An 18,531-nucleotide genomic window follows, 5' to 3' on the forward strand; every position below is an offset into this window, starting at 1 on the left:
TGAGTCCCTGCAATTCCAGCCTGGAGCCCGTCCTGCCAAAAGCAGGTGCAGTCTGACCTCCTGGGCCTGCCCTGAATCCTCGCTGGCAGAAAAACCCAGGGGCTTCCAGAACATTGCTCCTGCCCATATGAGGCTCTGCCAGGATGGCCTTCCTGCTTTCCAGAAGCCTTTGTTTCACAGTAAACAAGTGCTGTTTTCCAGAACAAAACCTCCGGGGAGGTGAGGGGAAGCTAGGATCCTAAATACAGGATGAGGATCAAAATTGCTCCCTGACCCTCTCTTCCTCCTCAGCCGTCAGAGCCCACTGTGTGACTCGAGAAAGGAAGTGCGGGGACTTCAGAAAGCGGATTTTCTGGGAAGAAACGACCCCAGTAAACATAACCTCTAAGCGGCTACACAATAGTGACTTGTCTGCCACATTGCCTTCAGGGAATCAGGAGGAGGAAATGACCGTTCTTATTTTGAGGAAGGTTCAGCAAGAGGGCAAGGTCACCGCATAAAATGAGACTCGGGGTGATGCTGTGAAAACGAAACATTTGTCCCAGAAAAGAGCTTCTGTCCGAAGGATTACATTTATCCGCCTCCATGATTATATCACGGCCTCCCTTTTCTCTGCAAATGGTCAGAGAGGAGGGTGATTCTTTGGAAAGGGAAGGGTTGAGAGAAAGAACCAGGGATTTTATGGTTGACGTCACTGGTCTGACTGGCCTTGCCAAAACATGGAATTCAGCGTGGCCCTGCAATTAGTTCTTCCTTCCCACTTAACGATCCTTCTTGCTACTGAGGCATTAAATGCTTAAATATTTCCCCCGCTAGCCAGGCCCGGCTGCTGCAATGGCTACAGGAGTCCTTTGCTTTGAGTTGTTGATGGTTGGCTGTTAAAATCGAGCTGTAACCTGTGGGAGGGACAAGTGAATCTATTTTCCACTCTTCAGCTCGGATTAGTTTTTCCCGCTGGACCAGATAGGCTTAAAGAATCAGACGTGGACACAAGGCAGATTTGATTGGAAGGGAGATTAGGAAAGCATGGAGCATCCCCAAAACTGTGGGCCCAAGAGGGGCCCCCGAAAAGTCGCTGTGGTCAGTCTGGGGCAGGCGTGAGTTCCGGCACGTGAGGCAGCCCCGGGAGACACGATGAGAGGGGAGGAGGGACGTGAAAGGCCAGGGGAGGGGGCACAGCAAACCAGCCCGAGACCACAGCTCCGGCCGCAGCAGGCCCTGGCACAGACACTGTCCTCTGGGTGGAGCCGAGAGGAAGGAACAAGGAGCGTCGGCTTCTTGTCCAGACTGTCACCACCACCCTGCTCTGTGGCCTGGGAAAAATTGTTTCACCTTCAAATGACTTCCTCCTTGGGCTCGATCTGCTCCAAGGCCACTTTCAGTTCTAACATCCTATGATTTAAAAAAAAAAAATTTTAAGGCATTTTTTTCTCTCCTCCCCGTCCCAGATTTGCATTTTTATTGCATCGTAACCTCCACTAATTACAGAAGTATATGAAGTGAAAAGTGGAAGAGCCCCCCCCAGCTCCCCAGCCCCGACTCCCCCTGGGTGGTTGCTCCCCCACCCCACACCCTGGGTTTCATTTCTAGACAATTGGAGCAGAGAGTTTAAGATCATGGGCTCCAGAACCAAACGGCCTTGTTCAAATCTGTGCTCTGCTCCCTCCTAGCTGGGAGGCCTGAAAAACAGCTGCCCCTCCTGTCTGCCTCCTCATCTGCAAAACTAGGACAATAATAGTATCTGTGCTTCTACGAATTAACAGACAGAAACACGACAATGCCTAGACAGGGCATTCCACATGTTAGCTGTTTTTATTGCATCTGCCCTCCGCTTATAGGAAGGGACAATAAATGCAGCAGACATGGCTGCTACCTTCAAGGAGCTCACAGTTTCACATCAGCCCCCACAAATGTTAAGAATCACTTTTTGTCTGTTCCATGTCCCCCTATGTGGACATTTTACAGAGAGAAAGAGATGTTGGTTAGAGTAGAGAGTAGATAAAGAGCCACCCACGACTGACACATCACACACTGCAACATCACAGTGTGTAGTCCTTTCAGCTAGATGAGTCTTCAAAAGAAAGCTGGACAATCCATTTAAAAACAAGCATCTTAAAAGAGCATTGCAGAAAAAGCAACAAAGAAAAAAATCTGAATTTTCTATTAATGATGAGTTTTTAAAAAACCCATCCCATGCAGAAATTCCCAATCAGGCATTGTCTAGTGTTGAATATTCTGCAGCAGAGAAATGCTTCTTGTCACAGAGAGCAAACAAAATTCTTCCTGTCCCCATGCACCCCTGCCTCCCATGGGTTATGACTTGTCTTCTTCAGCCTGCACCCTGAAATGAGCTGATGATACTTCCAGGGTCCCCAGCAGGGCCCCCATCCGAATGCATCCAGTCCAGCTTCTCCAGCTCATGATCACAACAGCTCACCCCTGAGCAAATTTGGCGGCCTGTGACTCCCAGTCTCACCCATTAGCCAGGCCCTAATGAGGCTTGCCCTCCTACCCCATGAGTGCCAGCTTCCCCTTCTTCTGATTCCTGAAAGCTTTGTACATATTATAGAGAATCATCAGGGGCTAGCAGAAACCAGGACTGGTTGTAATCATGACCTGACAACTTCCATTGGTCTCAGTATACTTATCTATAAAAGGGGTCCATAATAATGTCTGCCTCATGGGCTTACAGCAAAGATTGAGCAAAATGATAATGTAGATCAAATGCCTAGCATCATGTCTGGCACATAGATGAGACTCAGTAAAAACCGTTCCCCTTGTCACTTCCCATTGGAATTACCTGTTTGTCAGGCTGCCTGCCTCAATAGACTGTGAGCAACTCAAGGGCCAGAACTATGCCTTTTCCATCTCTGTATCCCTGATTCTCTGTGTGTCCAAACTCTAGAACAGTGGTAGTATGCAATAGGTACCCAGGGTATGGGTTATCTATTGCCACAATAATGCTGCACAGCAAACTAGACTGAAAACAATGATTAATTTAGTGTATGATTCAGCAATTAGGCTGTTAAAGCTAAGCTCTGCTGGGTGGTTCTTCTGGTCTCAGCTGGGCTCAGCTGCAGATCGTGTAGGCTCTACTTCTGAACATGGGGAGGGAGAGGGAGGGCTGGGCCATGTGTCTATCATCAACCAGCAGCCCAGCCTGGGCTTGTCCACCAGAACCCAAGCCAGGCAGGGTTCTTAGAGCAGAAGAGCAAGTGGGCTCTTGAGGCCTTTTGAAACTGGCGCATTGCTACTTCCACTACATTCTATTGGCCAAAGCAAGTTACAAAGCCAGCCCAGATTTAAGGGATAGAAAAATAGACTTCAGGATGGTCACATTTTAAAGGATGTGGATGGCAAGGTCACATTTTAAAGGGCATGGATTCAGAGAGGGGTGGGGAATAGTCACCATTTTTGTGATCTACCACACTCAGTTTTTTTTAATGAATGAGGTTAGTTAAGTAGAGAAAAGTGAATGAAAAGCACAATAAGAAGAGAAGCCCAATTTATGACCTCACAATCATGGGCAAGGACACTTAAATTCTAGGTTGCTCAATGCAAGCAAGATGAAAATTGACCTCTCAAACCATTAAGTAGTTGAGAGTTCTCTAAGGTACAGTAAAGAGAACATGTGCCAATTGGGGCATAAATCAAGACACTTCTCTCCTGGTGTCTTGGGAAGGCAGATGAGCCTGGATTTATCGAGGACACTCAGCCTCCTGACAGCAGTATAATTACAGACGCCAGCATCATTAATCAGCAATCCACTGACGAGCAGAGGAGTCTATAAACCTCTCTCTCTGTTCCAAAATTGATTTGACTCAAAAACAATTATTTAAATTCCACATGCCTGAGCATTTGGCTTAGGAGAAAGTAGAAAAAATATCAAAAAGAGAAATTTTGGTTTTTTTTTATTAACCTCTACCTCCAGAACATCTTTTGTTCGCCTTTCAATAATTTGAACCTTCTGTTTTATACACACACACACACACACACACACACACACACACACCCCTTCTATCAGACTCTCACCAAGGATCCTCCAGCTATGATCTTAGAAAACTCAATTCAGTGATGAGTCAAGGTTCTCACTAGCCTAAAAATGTGTTGCAAAGCCACAGGCTTTTGCAGTAAGGTTCCATGGAGCCAGCTCCCCACATTGGCTCAGTAAGGCTCCACCTATGTATAACCATCCTTTCCAAAGGTTCTCCATCCTTCTGGATCACCCTTTTCCTCTATACCATGTTGGTATTGAAAAAAGTCCCCATTCCACCCACTGCAGGAAATCCAGTATCCCCCAAAGGATCTGCACATTTGCATGGGCAGGGGGCTCACATTCTTCTGGTCAGTCCTTGCTTGCAGACTGCCTCCTCACTGCACCCCAATTCCTGCAGGGCCCACCTCTCCCCTTTCTTGAGATGGCACAAAACCTCTTTTCCTTCTTTTCCACAAAGGTCTTTGTATAAGAGCCATATGTAACGTATTTTACTGAAGGTTTTGTGGCCAAAGAGGGTAATAATAGCAAGCGCAGGAGGTAAATTCATGGCCAAGAAGATGCCACTCTTCCTGGCTGTTGCTGCCTCTGCTTCCTAGCAGGGCTTCCTCTCTGGTCCTGTCTTCCATGTGCTCTAGCCTTGCACCATATCACTGAGCCCCACGCCCTTCTCAGAGCTCCCTCTAGACCACTATGCCATCTCCTGGTCTAGTCTTCTAGCCTCTCATCTCTTCCCCATCCTGGACACCAATAAAACTTCAACATTTCTTGATTTCCTGAAGCAATTTAACCTTCCTTTGTTTCATCTTCACCCATTTAGCTCAGGCCTGGGGACCTTGCTTCTCAGCACTTAGGCGGACTCCTATCATTTTGTTTTCTAAACAAAAGTGCAGTTCTCCCCCTAAAAGAACAATTCTTCCTTCCAGACCAACAAAAACAATTGCACGCAACTTTTAAAGTAACAGGTGTTTTCTATCATGTGTTTGCCATGTGATCTGAAAGCTTAGAGAGACCTGTCTCACCCCCATGCCCGACACCCCTACTAGGAAGGTCATCCCTTCAGATTAAGGGATTATATCCACAAGACACACATAATTACATGTTTTATTTGGGAGAAGTGACCTACTAGTTCTCAAACTACAATTTCTCAAACTTTAGTGTATATGAAAATCTTCTGCTGCTCATGTTAAATATACAGCTTCCCTGGTCCTATCCTGACACAGCAGACAGTAGAACCTAGAAATCTACATTTTTAAACTGTCTCACCTCCACTCCTCCCGCAGGTGATTGTGATGCAGGGAATCACGCACCTTGAGAAGCTGCTTTTCTGCTTAAACTGTGGTGAGAAATGCAGGGACACCAAAGGCCAGGTCACTAGTTTTCTAGGGCTGCCGGAACCACAAACTTGATGGCTTGAAGCAACACAGATTTGCAACGCTACCCATGATGGCCAAAAAGTGGAAGCACCCCGATCTGTGAAGAATGATAATGGGATTACGTTTTGTATGGAACAAGAAAAGACCTCGTATAGCCAAAGCAATCTTAAGTAAAAAGAAGAAACTGGGAGGTATCAGTTTATCAGACTTTAAGCTGTAATACCAGGCTATAGTGACTAAAACAGCTTGGTACTGGCACAAACCATCTGCATATGGTAATCTAATCTTTGACAAAGCTGACAAAAACATACACTGGGGAAAAGAATCTCTTTTCAATAAATGGTGCTGGGAGAACTGGATGGCTACATGCAGAAGACTGAAACTAGACCCCCACCTCTCACTTCTCACAAAAATTGGTTCAAGATGAATAGCACACTTGAACCTAAGGCATGAAACCTTAAGAATTCTAAATGAAGATGTTGGGAAGATCCTTTCAGACATCGGCCTAGGCAAGGAATTCTTAAAGAAGACCCCCAAAGCAATCGCCACAGCAACAAAAATAAATAAGTGGGATCTAATCAAATTAAAAAGCTTCTGCACTGCCAAGGAAACTATCATTAGAGTGAATAGACAGCCCACAGAATGGGAAAAAATATTTGCTCTCTACTCATCTGATGAAGGGCTGATAACCAGAATCTATCTAGAACTCAAAAAAATCAACAAGAAAAAATCAAACAACCCCTTCAACAAATACGCAAGTGAAATGAACAGAAACTTTTCAAAAGAAGACAGAATAATGGCCAGCAAACATATAAAAAAATGCTCAACATCTCTAATCATTAGAGAAATGCAAATCAAAACCACAATGAGGTATCACCTAACCCTGGTGAGATTGGCCTCAATCAAAAAAACACAAAACAACAAATGTTAGCGAGGATGTGGAGAGACAGGAACACTCTTACACTGCTGGTGGGACTGCAAATTAGTGCAACCTCTGTGGAAAAGAATTTGGAGATACTTCAGAGAGCTAAAAATAGAAATACCATTCGATCCAGCAATAGCACTATTAGGCATCTACCCAAAAGAGCACAAAACATTCTACGATAAAGACATCTGCACCCGAATGTTTATGGCAGCACAATTCACTATTGCAAGAATGTGGAAACAATCCAAGTGCCCGTCAATCCATGAGTGGATTATTAAAATTTGGTATATGTTTACAATGGAATATTACTCAATCATAAGAAACAACAGTGATCTAGCACCTCTTATACTTTCCTGGATTAAACTTAAGCCCATTATCCAAAGTGGGGCACCAAAAGAGCAGAAGAGCAGGATCCATTTGTACTCACCATCAAATTGGTGCTAACTGATCAATACTAGGCTGATCACATGGCAGAAATACTCTCTAGGGATTAGGGGGATAGGGGGGCAAATCTACAACTAAAGGACACGGGGAGCACTAAAGGGAGGGAAGGACATGCCTTTAACCTGCATTTGGGTGAGGCAAAGACATAAAGTGTAACTATAATGTTTGTACCCTCACAAAACCCTGGAATAATAAATAAAAAAAAAAAAGTGGAAGCACCCCAAATATCCATCAACAGATGAATAAACAAAATGTGATCTATCCGCACACTGGAATATTACACAGCCTTAAAAAGGAAGGGAATTCTGATACGTGCAATGACACGGATGAACCTTGAAGACACTATGCTGGGTGAAATAAGCCAGACACAAAAGGACAAATATGGCATGATTCCACTTATATGAGGTACCCAGAGTAGTCAAGTTCACAGAGACAGAAAGGAAAATAGGGGCTTCCAGGTCTGAGGAATGGGGAGGGTAGAGAATTATTCTTTAATGAATATGGAGTTTAAGTTTGGGATAATAAGTCTGGAGATGGATGATGATGATGGTTACACAACATAACTGTACTTAATGCCACCAAATTGTACACTTTAAAATGGCTAAAATGGTAAATTTTGTTATGTATAATTTAACACAATTTTTAAAAGCTAAAAAACCCAGAAAGTTATTTTCCACAGTCCCGGAGGTTAGAAGTTGAAAATCAGTGTCAAGGTGTCAGCAGGGCCACACTCTGTCCAGAGACTCTGGAAGAGACTCCGCCCTTGCCTCTTCCAGCTCCCGCGGCTGCCGGCATTCTCGGCTTGTGGCCACATCACTCCAATCTCCACCTCCATCTTCACATCACCTTCTCTCTCTGTGTGAAAACTGCCTCTGCCATCCTGTAAGGACATGTATGATGGCATAATCCCCCCATGGCAACGTTCTTAATTTAATCACACCTGCAAAGTCCTTTTTTGCCATATGAGGTCACATCCACAGGTTCCAGGGGTTAGGGTGTAACTCTCTTTGGGGGGGGCCATGATTCGGCCTGCCATGCTAGCTCCCAGGCCCGAAGGGAATATGCCCAGATAGAGGGAGGAGAACATGGTGGGGTGAAAAGCTGGGATTTTGGCTGCAGGGAGAGCAGGTCCCAGGGAAGAACAGGCATGCTGGGCAGGTGAGGGCCCCACTCTGCAGCTCTGCAGTTTCGGGGTGTCAGGGTGCTCTCCCCCACCGGCGGGAAGGGGGTGGCTGGGATGCAGCAGTTGTGTCCGGGCCACTGCCCAGGCTCACAGCTCATGGGGAGTACCCGGGCACACCCCACGTCATGTGCTCTGGGGCAGAAGGGGATGCAGGAAGTGACTATAACCGCCCCACATGGCTGGCTTGGGCCCCAGACAGAGCCCTCCAGGTCTGAAGAAGGACAAAGAGCCAAGCTTGCCTTGTACTGTGTGCCAAGCACAGAGCCAGGCGCTCTCCGTACGTAACCTTGTCAAATCTCCCCCGACCCTAGCAGGGGAGTAACAAGCCCCTCTGTGCAGATGAGGCACCCGCAGCTCAGGGAGCTTAGGCCGTGTGCTCAGTTACACAGGGTCACCATCTTCTGAGTCCTGTCACAGTGAAGGGCTCCAACTCAGACAGACCTGGGATCACATCCTGGCCCTGCACGTACTGGCCACGTGACCTTGGATGCCGCCTCGCTGTACTGGTGCATCTACCTCATGGGGTTAATGTTGTGAAGATAAGCATAGTGCTGGCACAGTGTCTGGCACAAAAACACTCAGATAACTGACACTGCTATTCCCTGCCCTGCCCAGATGCAGAGAGCAGGGCCTGCCCCTGCCCAGTGGGGAGGCCCGAGCCTGGGCTGGCCTGGGTAGGGAGGGGGATTCTATACAAAAGAGCCAGTGAGTTTGCAACAACGGGACTCTCCCAGCCCCCGCCCTTGTGCCTTCCCGGCAAGTCCACTGTGAACCCTCCGCAGAGCAGCTGGCAGAGAAGCCTCAAGACAATCCCCAGTTCATCCTCCCCACCACAGCCAGCTAAGTCTCGATGGGCTTCAAGGACTGTGTTGTTCAGCTCGCTCAGAGCCTCTCGCAGGCCGGGCCTCACACCCGGTGCCAGCTGCAGCTGCGGGCTGGCAGCCAGGGTGACCCCAGCCCTGCCCCCAGCTTTCAGGGGGGGTTCTGCCGGGACAAAAACCCGTTTCAGAGTCGTGAATCCAGTTGTGGGACAGGCCTGTGATTGTGCAACTTGTTTTAAAGAGCTTGAGGAAACACGACTGGCCCAACAATGGCCTGACTAACATTGACTCTGGAGGTCACCAAGCCCAGGGCACCCACAGGAAAACCACTGGGCACCCAAGGCCCGGCAGCAGCTCCCATGATCCGCACTCTAGGCACACCTCACGCCCACTCAGAAAGGAAGGAATCTGCCCTTCATTGAGCACCACTGTATGCCAGCCTCTGCCCTCCCCACCAGAGGTGAGGTGCTGGTGCCCTATAAAAATGCCCTAAGGCTCTGTCCCAAGGCCGCGGGGAACGTGAACCCAGTGACCCTCCCAGCCTCAGTACTAAACCTACCTGCTCTGACCTGATACCTCTGCTTCTTTCCCTGCATCCCCGTAACTGGCTTCTGCTTCTCTCTCCAGCCCCTCAGAGAAGGCAGTGTGACAAGATCCAAGCTCCCAGGAGCTCCCTCAGCTCCCTGGTGGTTCATTGCCAAGCACTTTCTTGTTGTCACAGCCTTGCCCAGATGTAAACAGCCCGTGCATGCCGGCCCCAGGGCTTATGTCGGGCTCACAACACTACACCCTCCCTTTTCATCAAAACTTGACAAATCTCAGAGTTCATCATCTAAAACAAGAAGTACTGCAGGCGTGCCTCACATGGACAGCACCTGCTTATCTGTGACATTGGTAACAATGCAAAAAAGCGCTGCTATTGAGTGTGTCCACTTTTGTTTTCATTAAAACTTAGCGTCTGCAGAGTAGGGGGCCACAAAGGGACCTCAAGGGTAGGAAATCCAGCCCCCAGTTTCTGAAGTTAGGAAACTGAAGCAAGAATGCCCTCCAAGGCATGCAGGTGGGACTGGAATTTAAATTGTGTGACCGCCACCCCACCACCCCATGCTATTCCTGCTTGCAGGATGACAATGTCAATGACAAGGTTGGAGGAGCTCAGCCTCACTCCTGGGCAAGTGGGGGCCCACAGAACTGACTCAGGGGCCCGGGCTGGGTTTCCTGGGTGATCCACAAAAGAGGGTTACGTGGCAAAGCAGACGTCACAAACAGGCACAGACAGATCCAGATGTCTCCAAAGACGTCTCCAGAAAGGTAAGGCAGAGAGAGGGAATCCAGGTGAAAGGCCGCAGGATGGTATCAGATTTGGCTTGGAGGCTGGGCGGGCGTTCTGAGAAGCGACCTTCTGCTCCTGTCGGGCTGCAGGGGTCGCAGTAGTTAAGTGGTGCAATGGCTCTTGCTTCCCTGTGCTTGTGAAACCAGGTAACTATCTAAATTCTCTAAATATATATATATATTTATAAATATATGCCTAAGACCCTGTAAAACCTGATCCGTCCCCAAATGGTGTCAGCCAGCTAATTCAGAGGCACTACAGATTCACAGTATTTTGAAGAAGGAAAGCAAACTCCTTGAAAGAAAGGCTAGAAACCACGCCTCCCTATCTCTGCTTTTGCCAATACTGAATTCTCAACTCCTCTGAGTTCAGAATCTGCTTCTCTTCCTATTATCATGGAGTAGAAACTTATCTGGCTCAAGATTTATCCATTTCCCAATCAGCACAAGTGGTCTATTTTCTAGGTCTATTTTGTATGAACAAGAACTGCCCTTTCCAGCTCCCAGCCCAGGGTTCTTCCCACCAAACCAAGCAGCTTGTTGCCCATATCGAGGCTGAATTTGTTGAAAAATATTTATTTTTTTACCTCTCTGTGTTTTGACCCCTCTGGCTTTGCCTGTGTGAATGAAATCGGAAACCAAGGATTTAGCTAATTTTTTTTGATTCATAATATTTCACATTTATGGGATACAGGTGTTACTTTGTTACACACATAGCCAATTTTTAAAGTCCGTCCAGCTCCCTAATGATGCAGACCTACAGTGGGAGGGATCGGTCAGCTGACAGCCCTTAAGCTAACTCCCACTCAGCTAACTCCCATTATATTACTCTGGGCCTCAGTTTCTCCAATTATACAAACTATGGTAGAAGTTGAAGAGCAGATTTAGCTAATGAAGGCTGATTTTCATGGGCCCCTACTTGTACAAGCACTTTTCAAGGTTTATAAGTAGTATATTCATAATTTTTTATCCTTTTTCTTAAAGAAGGCCCCCAAGTTATATATGCCTAAGACTCTATAAAGCCTCAATCATCCCCAATTGGTATCACCCAGCTAATTCAGAGGGACTAAAGACTCACATTTTGAAGAAGAAAAACAAACTCCTTGAGAGAAAGGCTAGAAACCATGCCTCCCTATCTCTGCTTTTGCCAAGTTTTTTTTTTTTGTCAATGTTAAAGTGTTGGAAATATTGGTAACAACAGCAAGCTAACACCAGATATTCATGAACATGATTCCATTTGAAAAGCTACAGAGTTCTGGGTTACAATGATGTCTATTACTCATGAAGAGATAAGGAGCTTCCACTGTGAAAAATAAAACTAAGCTCACACAAAATGCAACTTGGCTAATTTGACTTGAAGGTTGCAAAGTAGGAGGAAGCCAGGAAGAGGGGGAAAAAAAGAAATAAGAAAGGCTGCGAAGCACAGAAAGTTTGGGAGACTGGTCTATAGGGCGGGAAGAAGCTCTCCCGTCTCCGTGGGGCCCCTTTGCTCTGTGGAGACACCACCCACCCTGCTAATGTTCTGTGTAGCAGCTGAGAGCACAACACAGAAAAGACCTCTCCTGTGCTGAAAGAACACATGATGTGGTAGGAGGGGATTCAATCATTTATTGCTCATTTATGTTTCAATTATTTGTTCCTAGATGCTGGGGACATTGCATTGAACAAAACAGACATGGCCTCTATGTCCCAGTCTGGAGGGAACACAGCCAAGCAAAGAGGCCATTGCACTTCAGTGTGACATCGTTCTTATAGGGGAGGTCCAGGATATCAGGGGTGCACAAAGAGGGGCATCTAATCCAGCTTTGGGGAGTCAAGGAGAACTTGTCCAGGGAAGTGAGGAACCATCTGAGACCTGCAAGATGAGCAGGCATCCACCAGAAGAAGAAACGAGAAACATATTTTTAGGCAGAATGAAGAGGGAAGTGGTGTTTCTGAAGCACCGTAGACCAGCTGCGTGTTGGGGTCATGGGAGAAGGGGAGGGGAGGCGTGATTTAAAGCAGGTGCTGGATCTTGTGGGTTTTGAGAGCCTTAGTAATGAATGTTGACTTCACCTCAAAGGTAATGGGAGTGGGTTTATGATACCACCTAGATGGTGTGGGGGGTGGTCTAGGGGAGCAAGGCTGGGGATAAGGAGAGAGGTTAGGAGGCCATGGCAATGGAGGCACAAGATAGTGGTGGCCTGGTTGGAGAGACGGGTATGGATTCAAAAAACAAGAGGCAAATGGACATGCTTTCATAGTCGGTTAGAAATGCAATGTAAGGTGTCCAAGGAATCTAGGATGACCTCAGACAGATCTGACTTGAGCAGTTGGGTGGCCAGATGGTAGAGCCATTTGGAAAGACAGTGACTCCAGAAGGAGCAGGTTTAGTGCTTCTGAACTGAATTGACCAGATAAAAGGAGGCTTCAGAATTTCACAGCAGAAGGTCAAGTTGAAAGGCCCGAGAAAGATTGACTTATTAAAGTTATGGAGGTCAGGACACAGGAGGAAAAGAAAAGAGGTTGAAAAGTTCAATTGAAAAGATGTTCAGGTGACAAAAGCAGGCTACAAAACCATATGTACAATAAGATACACGTGCACAACATAGAGACAAGGAAAGACGCAGGAGGTATCCACATGAACATGTTAGTAGTTACTGCCTCCTGGTAAGATCACTGATGATCTGTGGTTCCTTCTCTTCGCTTGGCTGTACTGGCAAAACTAAACATTGCGTAATAAATGTGTGTTTTGTAATAAAAACAAAAGTTATTTTTGAAAAGTGGTTATGTAGGCGAGGGAAGACTATTATTGGAGGGCTTTTAACTTAAAGTGAAGAATTTAATTGGAAAGGATAATACTAATAACAATACAGCTCATGGACAGCTAAAGGAGGTAACATGATTTGCTGCCTCACAAACTTGGTTGCATATTGAAATCACCTGCAAAGTTTAAAAACTATCGTCCCTGGATCCCCCTCCAGAGATTCTGATTTGCTTAGCAGGAGGCATGGCCTAAGCACTGGAGACGTTTCCTAGTTCTCCCCAGGTGATTCCAATGTTGGCAAAGATGGAAACTCGCTAATGTAATTAATGAGAAGTAAGAGGGATAACTTTTTAGACTAGCATTTTGAGTTGATTAGAAAGGAGTGAGGATCTTGGGGAGAAGGTTATCATGGTGAGGCTATGAAGCAGGGTCAAAGGTTAGTAAGGAGATGGCACCCCAAGGGTAAGGCATAGAGCAAGTCCCACAGTATGCTCTTAAATGATTGCCGGTGAAGTGAACTGAGCTCAACCTAAAAAAAAAAAAAACTCCAAGAAAACTCTGCAAGAAATGGGGACATTTGGGGACATTTTACACAGCAGGAAAATCTGAGGTCCTGCAGGCTGCGTCAGTCAAGAGCAGATGGCAGCTGGTTCTGTACTCAAAAGCAAGGAGCTCTCGCATCCTAAGACAGTCATTTCTCAGCAAAGGGCAGTGTCAGGACAGCAACTCAGCTGAAGACCTTCAAGTCCACGGAAGAGAGTGTTTGGATTACTCACTAACACTGAGGAGTGATTTTCAAATAATCCATCGCTGGAAGGTGGGCAGTGGTCGTCCAATCCAGGCTATGGGCTCCAACGCGCATAGCAGCCGCCACTGCACAGACGCTGACTCAGTGGATGGGGACGATGCCTCCTTTGAATTCCGGCCTGACCACTGACTATCCTTCCTGGGCCAGTGATTTCATTTCTCTGGTCTCTGATTTGTAAAAAAGATACTTATTTTACAGGCTTCTCAGGTAACATCGTGAAAGCAGCTAACAGGTTTTTAAAAATGTGATTGCCATTGTTGGAAATAGAAAAAGAGGATATATAACTGTAAAAGTCGGTCTGGACCAAAGTCTCTCTGCCTCAATTCCACCCCTCACCCGACATGTTTTCTATTCTTATTTAACCTTCTGAATTCTAAAGTAAAGTGGCTAGAGCAAAGAACCTGCTCTTTTCCTAGTAGATTAATGGCGTTGAATAGGTGGCCCTTAAAACATGTAAAATGTAAAAACTAGAATCTACAAACTCAGAATTGTATTTTTTTGTGTAAAGTATCTTGATGTTAGTAATCATCACAGGGAAGAAAATGGCTATTGAAATTTAAACTCTAAAAGGCAAAAGGCAATTGTAAAGTATGTGAAATTTTTATTTCATTAAATCTGAAATGCCTTTAACTGTAAGATACACTCATTTCATATATTAAGGGAAAAAGAATGTTCCTAATTAAACTATGACACAATACTGTCTTTTTTTCTTATTGAAAGAGCTCTTTTAGATTTATTTAAACATCTATTGTTACCATGTATCACTCCTGTATGTATCTAAAAAGGGAAACACAAGTGAAATGAATTGGTTAAGGCGTCCCATAAAACAAGTTCACATTCTCCCTCTTCTGAATCACTTTTCGATCATTGCTGCCCAGGTTTTTCTATGCAATAGTGTCCTCCGGGCTTTCAAGTAAATTGGTGATACACTTATTTTCTTCTGAGCCACTGACATCTCTTCTTGCAAGCTTTTTTGCCTGGTGTGTGATAGATGATCCTTTTGTGCATATCTTGGTAACAAAATATAACTCAGCTTTATCTACATGTGTATATCTTTCCCTTCTTGAGTCCCGTTTAAAGCTATGCTTCTCAAACTTTCGTGTTCATACAAATCACCTGGGGAGCTTGTTAAACAGCAGATATAAAATCGGTCTTGCCAGAGCCTGAGCGCCTGCAGTGCTCACACGCTCCCAGGTGAGGCCAACACTGCTGGTCCCAGTACCACAGTTTGAGTAGCGGAGCTAACAGGCAATTGATCTCGTTGGTTGCTTCTTTGCAAGAAATACAGAAATGTGATTATTCCTTCAACAAATGTTTGTTTCACTAATATCAATTTTATGCCCTGCTCCTATGTTTTCATGCTCTTCTGTGTAAGCAATAATTTTTCATTTCAATGCCAAACTGTCACAAAATCTTTTTGAAATCACTTAAATGGCAGTGAAACTCAACACGTGTACAACCAGCAATGCATGCAACCCATTGAAGCGTGACAGTGGAGTGCGGAGCTGGGACCAAGTTAGCGCACGCACACTCCATGCTGCACCCAGTGCCGATTGCCACGCACCACCGGTTGCCAGCTGCACCCGGATGTCAGAGATGCTAAAAAGTTGGGAAATGTGCAGCTTTGGGTCAAAGAAATGTGGAGACTCTGTTGCAAACCTCTGTACTATTTTAGCCTCTACTCTTTGCAGTTTTCTTCTATTTAAGAAAATGTCGAAATCAGCATTAGGAAGAATGAGAGATAACAGTAATACCTCCAATGTGTTTCTCAGTGTCTCTGTTTTTGACCTTTTGGCTTCATCTTTGGGAATGGAACACAAGGGTGGAAGTTGTTCAGTGTGTGAGTGTTGGTGACGTATGTGTTTACGGCTGACTTCTCAGCAAGCAGTCACCTGCACACTCGTTGAAAATGGCCAACTCTGAACTCCACCCAACCTGCAGAAACAGGAAACTCTTTCGCCAAGGGCCCCAGGAAAGTCACAGGCCACTCAAGCTTGAGAGCTACCGACTGGCTTGGTGTCTTTGCAGCTTCCTGTCAGTCTTCCAGCGGGGTACACCTCCATGTACCCGACACTGTGCTGGGTGTTAAAGGGAACACTGACAAGTCTAGCACAGCAACTCTTCCTGCCTCCAAATAGGCTGAGAATCTTGTGGTGTGGGCCGGAGGGAAGGGCAGCTCAAGTAGGTGTCATGGCATAAGCCAAGGCAAGGAGGCGGGCGAGCACCTGTCACCTGCCATGGACAGAGTAGACCAGGCGTTAGCAGAGAGAGTTCTAAAAAGATGCTTCCTGCAATGCAGTCAGAAGAGATATGCTTGGGAAGCTTGATGAAGAAAAGGTGATGCCCCAGGGGAATTTGCCCTCTGTGTCTGCAGGGGCATTTGGAGTTTTTAATTTGTTGGTTTACTTTCTTTCCTCCTTCCCCTTCTGCCTTCTCCTCTCTTTTCAAGTCAAGAGAGAGGAGACCCAGAGCCTTTGGCTTCTATTGGTACTTCGGCCAACCTTCCCTGCCACTTGACATGCTTCCAGACAGACCCCTCTGTCTGACCCCCTCTGCTTGGCAGCTGGCACTCGAGGAGAAATGCAAGCTCACTGCAATATTAATCTGAGCAAAACACAGCTCGAGAGGAAATTTTGCTGCTCTGTTGCAAATAGCATATGGTACCTCCCAAAAGCCAAAAGCGATGATTTTTTAATCATCTGCTGTTCAGGATTATCCACGCTCCCTTTCCTCAGTGTGGATAATTGAAGGTTGGCTGTCTTTGGATTTCAAAGCAGTTTGGACTTTATTGAAATCCAAGGTTCCCGGTTCGCTCCCCACCCCCAGTGGGCATCCTTGCCTGTAATTAACTTGATCTGCAGCTGGGGGACGGCCAAGGAGGGACCTCTGATGGGAGTGGTTGCCAGAGAAAGATGTCCACTGCTCCTGTGTTGCCTGTGCCCCACTGCAGGATGAGAATGACTTTGTGCTGTGGCTCACGGTTGCTGCTACCTCTGGACATTTCATATTCGCTCTCTAAACAAAGCCTGCAGTGAATTCAACGCCGTTTGGGCTGAGACCTCACTAGGGCACCTGTGGGTCTCACGGTGACACAAGCAGAGATATTAGAGGTCATTTGTTTTTAAGGTAGGCAAAAGTTGGCCAACACGTGAACACATACACATACATTCTGGGAGCTTAAATTTTGAGTAAAGAAAAACTGAGTACAGCGTGGTTAGAAAAACACGTCTGTCCCCTGCAGGTGTGTGCAGTTTGCATGTGAGAAGGAAGATGGGCTCTGGAGCAGGAGGTGTGGGGCTTCAAACAGAGCTCTTCCCGGTGCAGGGGACAGATGGGAAGAACGAGAAGATGGAGCCAGCTCTTCACCTGGACGTGTTTTCCACCTAGACAAGAAGGGAGGAAAATTTCAAAATAAAAACATAGGAACACACACACACAAGCGCTTGAGGACGTGATCAGAAGCTGTAGAGGCTCCACACAGTGCCGGGGTGAGGGCCAGGTGGTGGCTGGCTGGGCCCACGTGGAGGAGCAGAACGGCTGGGGGAAGGCCAGGGCAGGACTGGACCCCTTCCAGCTGGCCGCCTGTGGAGGACGCATTAGCTAAAGCCTCCTGGGCACACTCGGTGACTTACCCACGCTTGTTCCTCCTTGTTGGCAACGGAGCTTTCCCTGCTGCCAGCAGCCGGGGACAGCGTTGCCCCACAGTCCGCAGCCTCCGTGGACCACAGGGGCAACCCCAAGCCTCTGCTGAAGGTCAGAAGCAGGAAGTGGGTGCTCCTGGGAGGGCCCTGGCACGTCCTGGCTGAAGTCGGAGACAGACAGGACCCCCCCATCTCCCCCAGGTCGCACCCCAGCACCCTCCTGGCGCCCCCCTCCCCAGGCACTCCCCCACCACCTGTGCTTGCTCCCATGCCGCCACCTGTTGTGCTGCGGGGCCTCAGCCGGCCCTGCAGAAAGAACGTCCCTGGTCAGCCCAGGAAGGCACGACGTGCGTGACATGTGGCGCGGGGTCGGACCCCCTCTCTCTCCCTCCTTGGCCCCTCTCCCTGCTTCTCTGCCTTACACCAGATACTGCTCCTCTTGTCTCTACCATCTCAGAAGAGCTTCTGTCAAGATTTCCTGTGCTCGCGTGGAGCTTATTACTGAATATTTATGCCTCTCTGGCTGTGCCCTCAGCCCCGCGCAGGCACGGGGAGACAGCAGCCCTGCACCGCCAGCTGGCTGCCACTGAAATGAGAACAAGCGCATGGGCGAGGAGAGAAGCCACACAAGGTGCCATCTCGTGCCCTCCTCGGAGAAGACGGCCAGGCCATTTTCATGATTAAACCTACTAACCACTCCCACCAGCCCCTGTGATGGCTTCTCCTGACCGCAGCAACTATGATTAAAGAGAAGCTGGATTATGTTTCTTAGAAGAAAATTAAAACCACACACAGAGAGACATATAGAGAGTAGTCTATTGTGATGCTCTTGATGAGAACTACAGATGCTCAACCCATCTCCCACTCACGCCGCTAGGTGCCCCTGTCACCTTAGAGATGGCCCAGAAAACAGGTGCCATTGTCCAGCAAGTGCACATGTCACAAAGGGGCAGCCACTCTGGCCCTGCTCTTCACTGAGTGAATGCACCCATTCCTCCTGAGTTGGGGCACTATGCTGGGCCCGAGCACAAAAGCAAGCTGTCCCCAGGCTCCTTTGCCACAGGAGACTGGCCAGCACACCCTGAGTGTCTGCAGGAGGATTTCAGGTGGTCCCTCCCGGGCCGTGCCATGTGGCTGGTTCTGCTCCAGCGAAACTGTCCATCCATCTTGCTTGATGGGCCACGGAACTGCAGCCCTGCCTCAAAGGCAAATGCGTGCCCCTCTGGCCCAGCGGCAATGAACTGTCCACTGGCAGCTCTCC

Source organism: Propithecus coquereli, unplaced genomic scaffold, assembly GCF_000956105.1.
Source record: "Propithecus coquereli isolate 6110/MARCELLA unplaced genomic scaffold, Pcoq_1.0 Scaffold157, whole genome shotgun sequence".
NCBI lineage: Eukaryota > Metazoa > Chordata > Mammalia > Primates > Indriidae > Propithecus > Propithecus coquereli.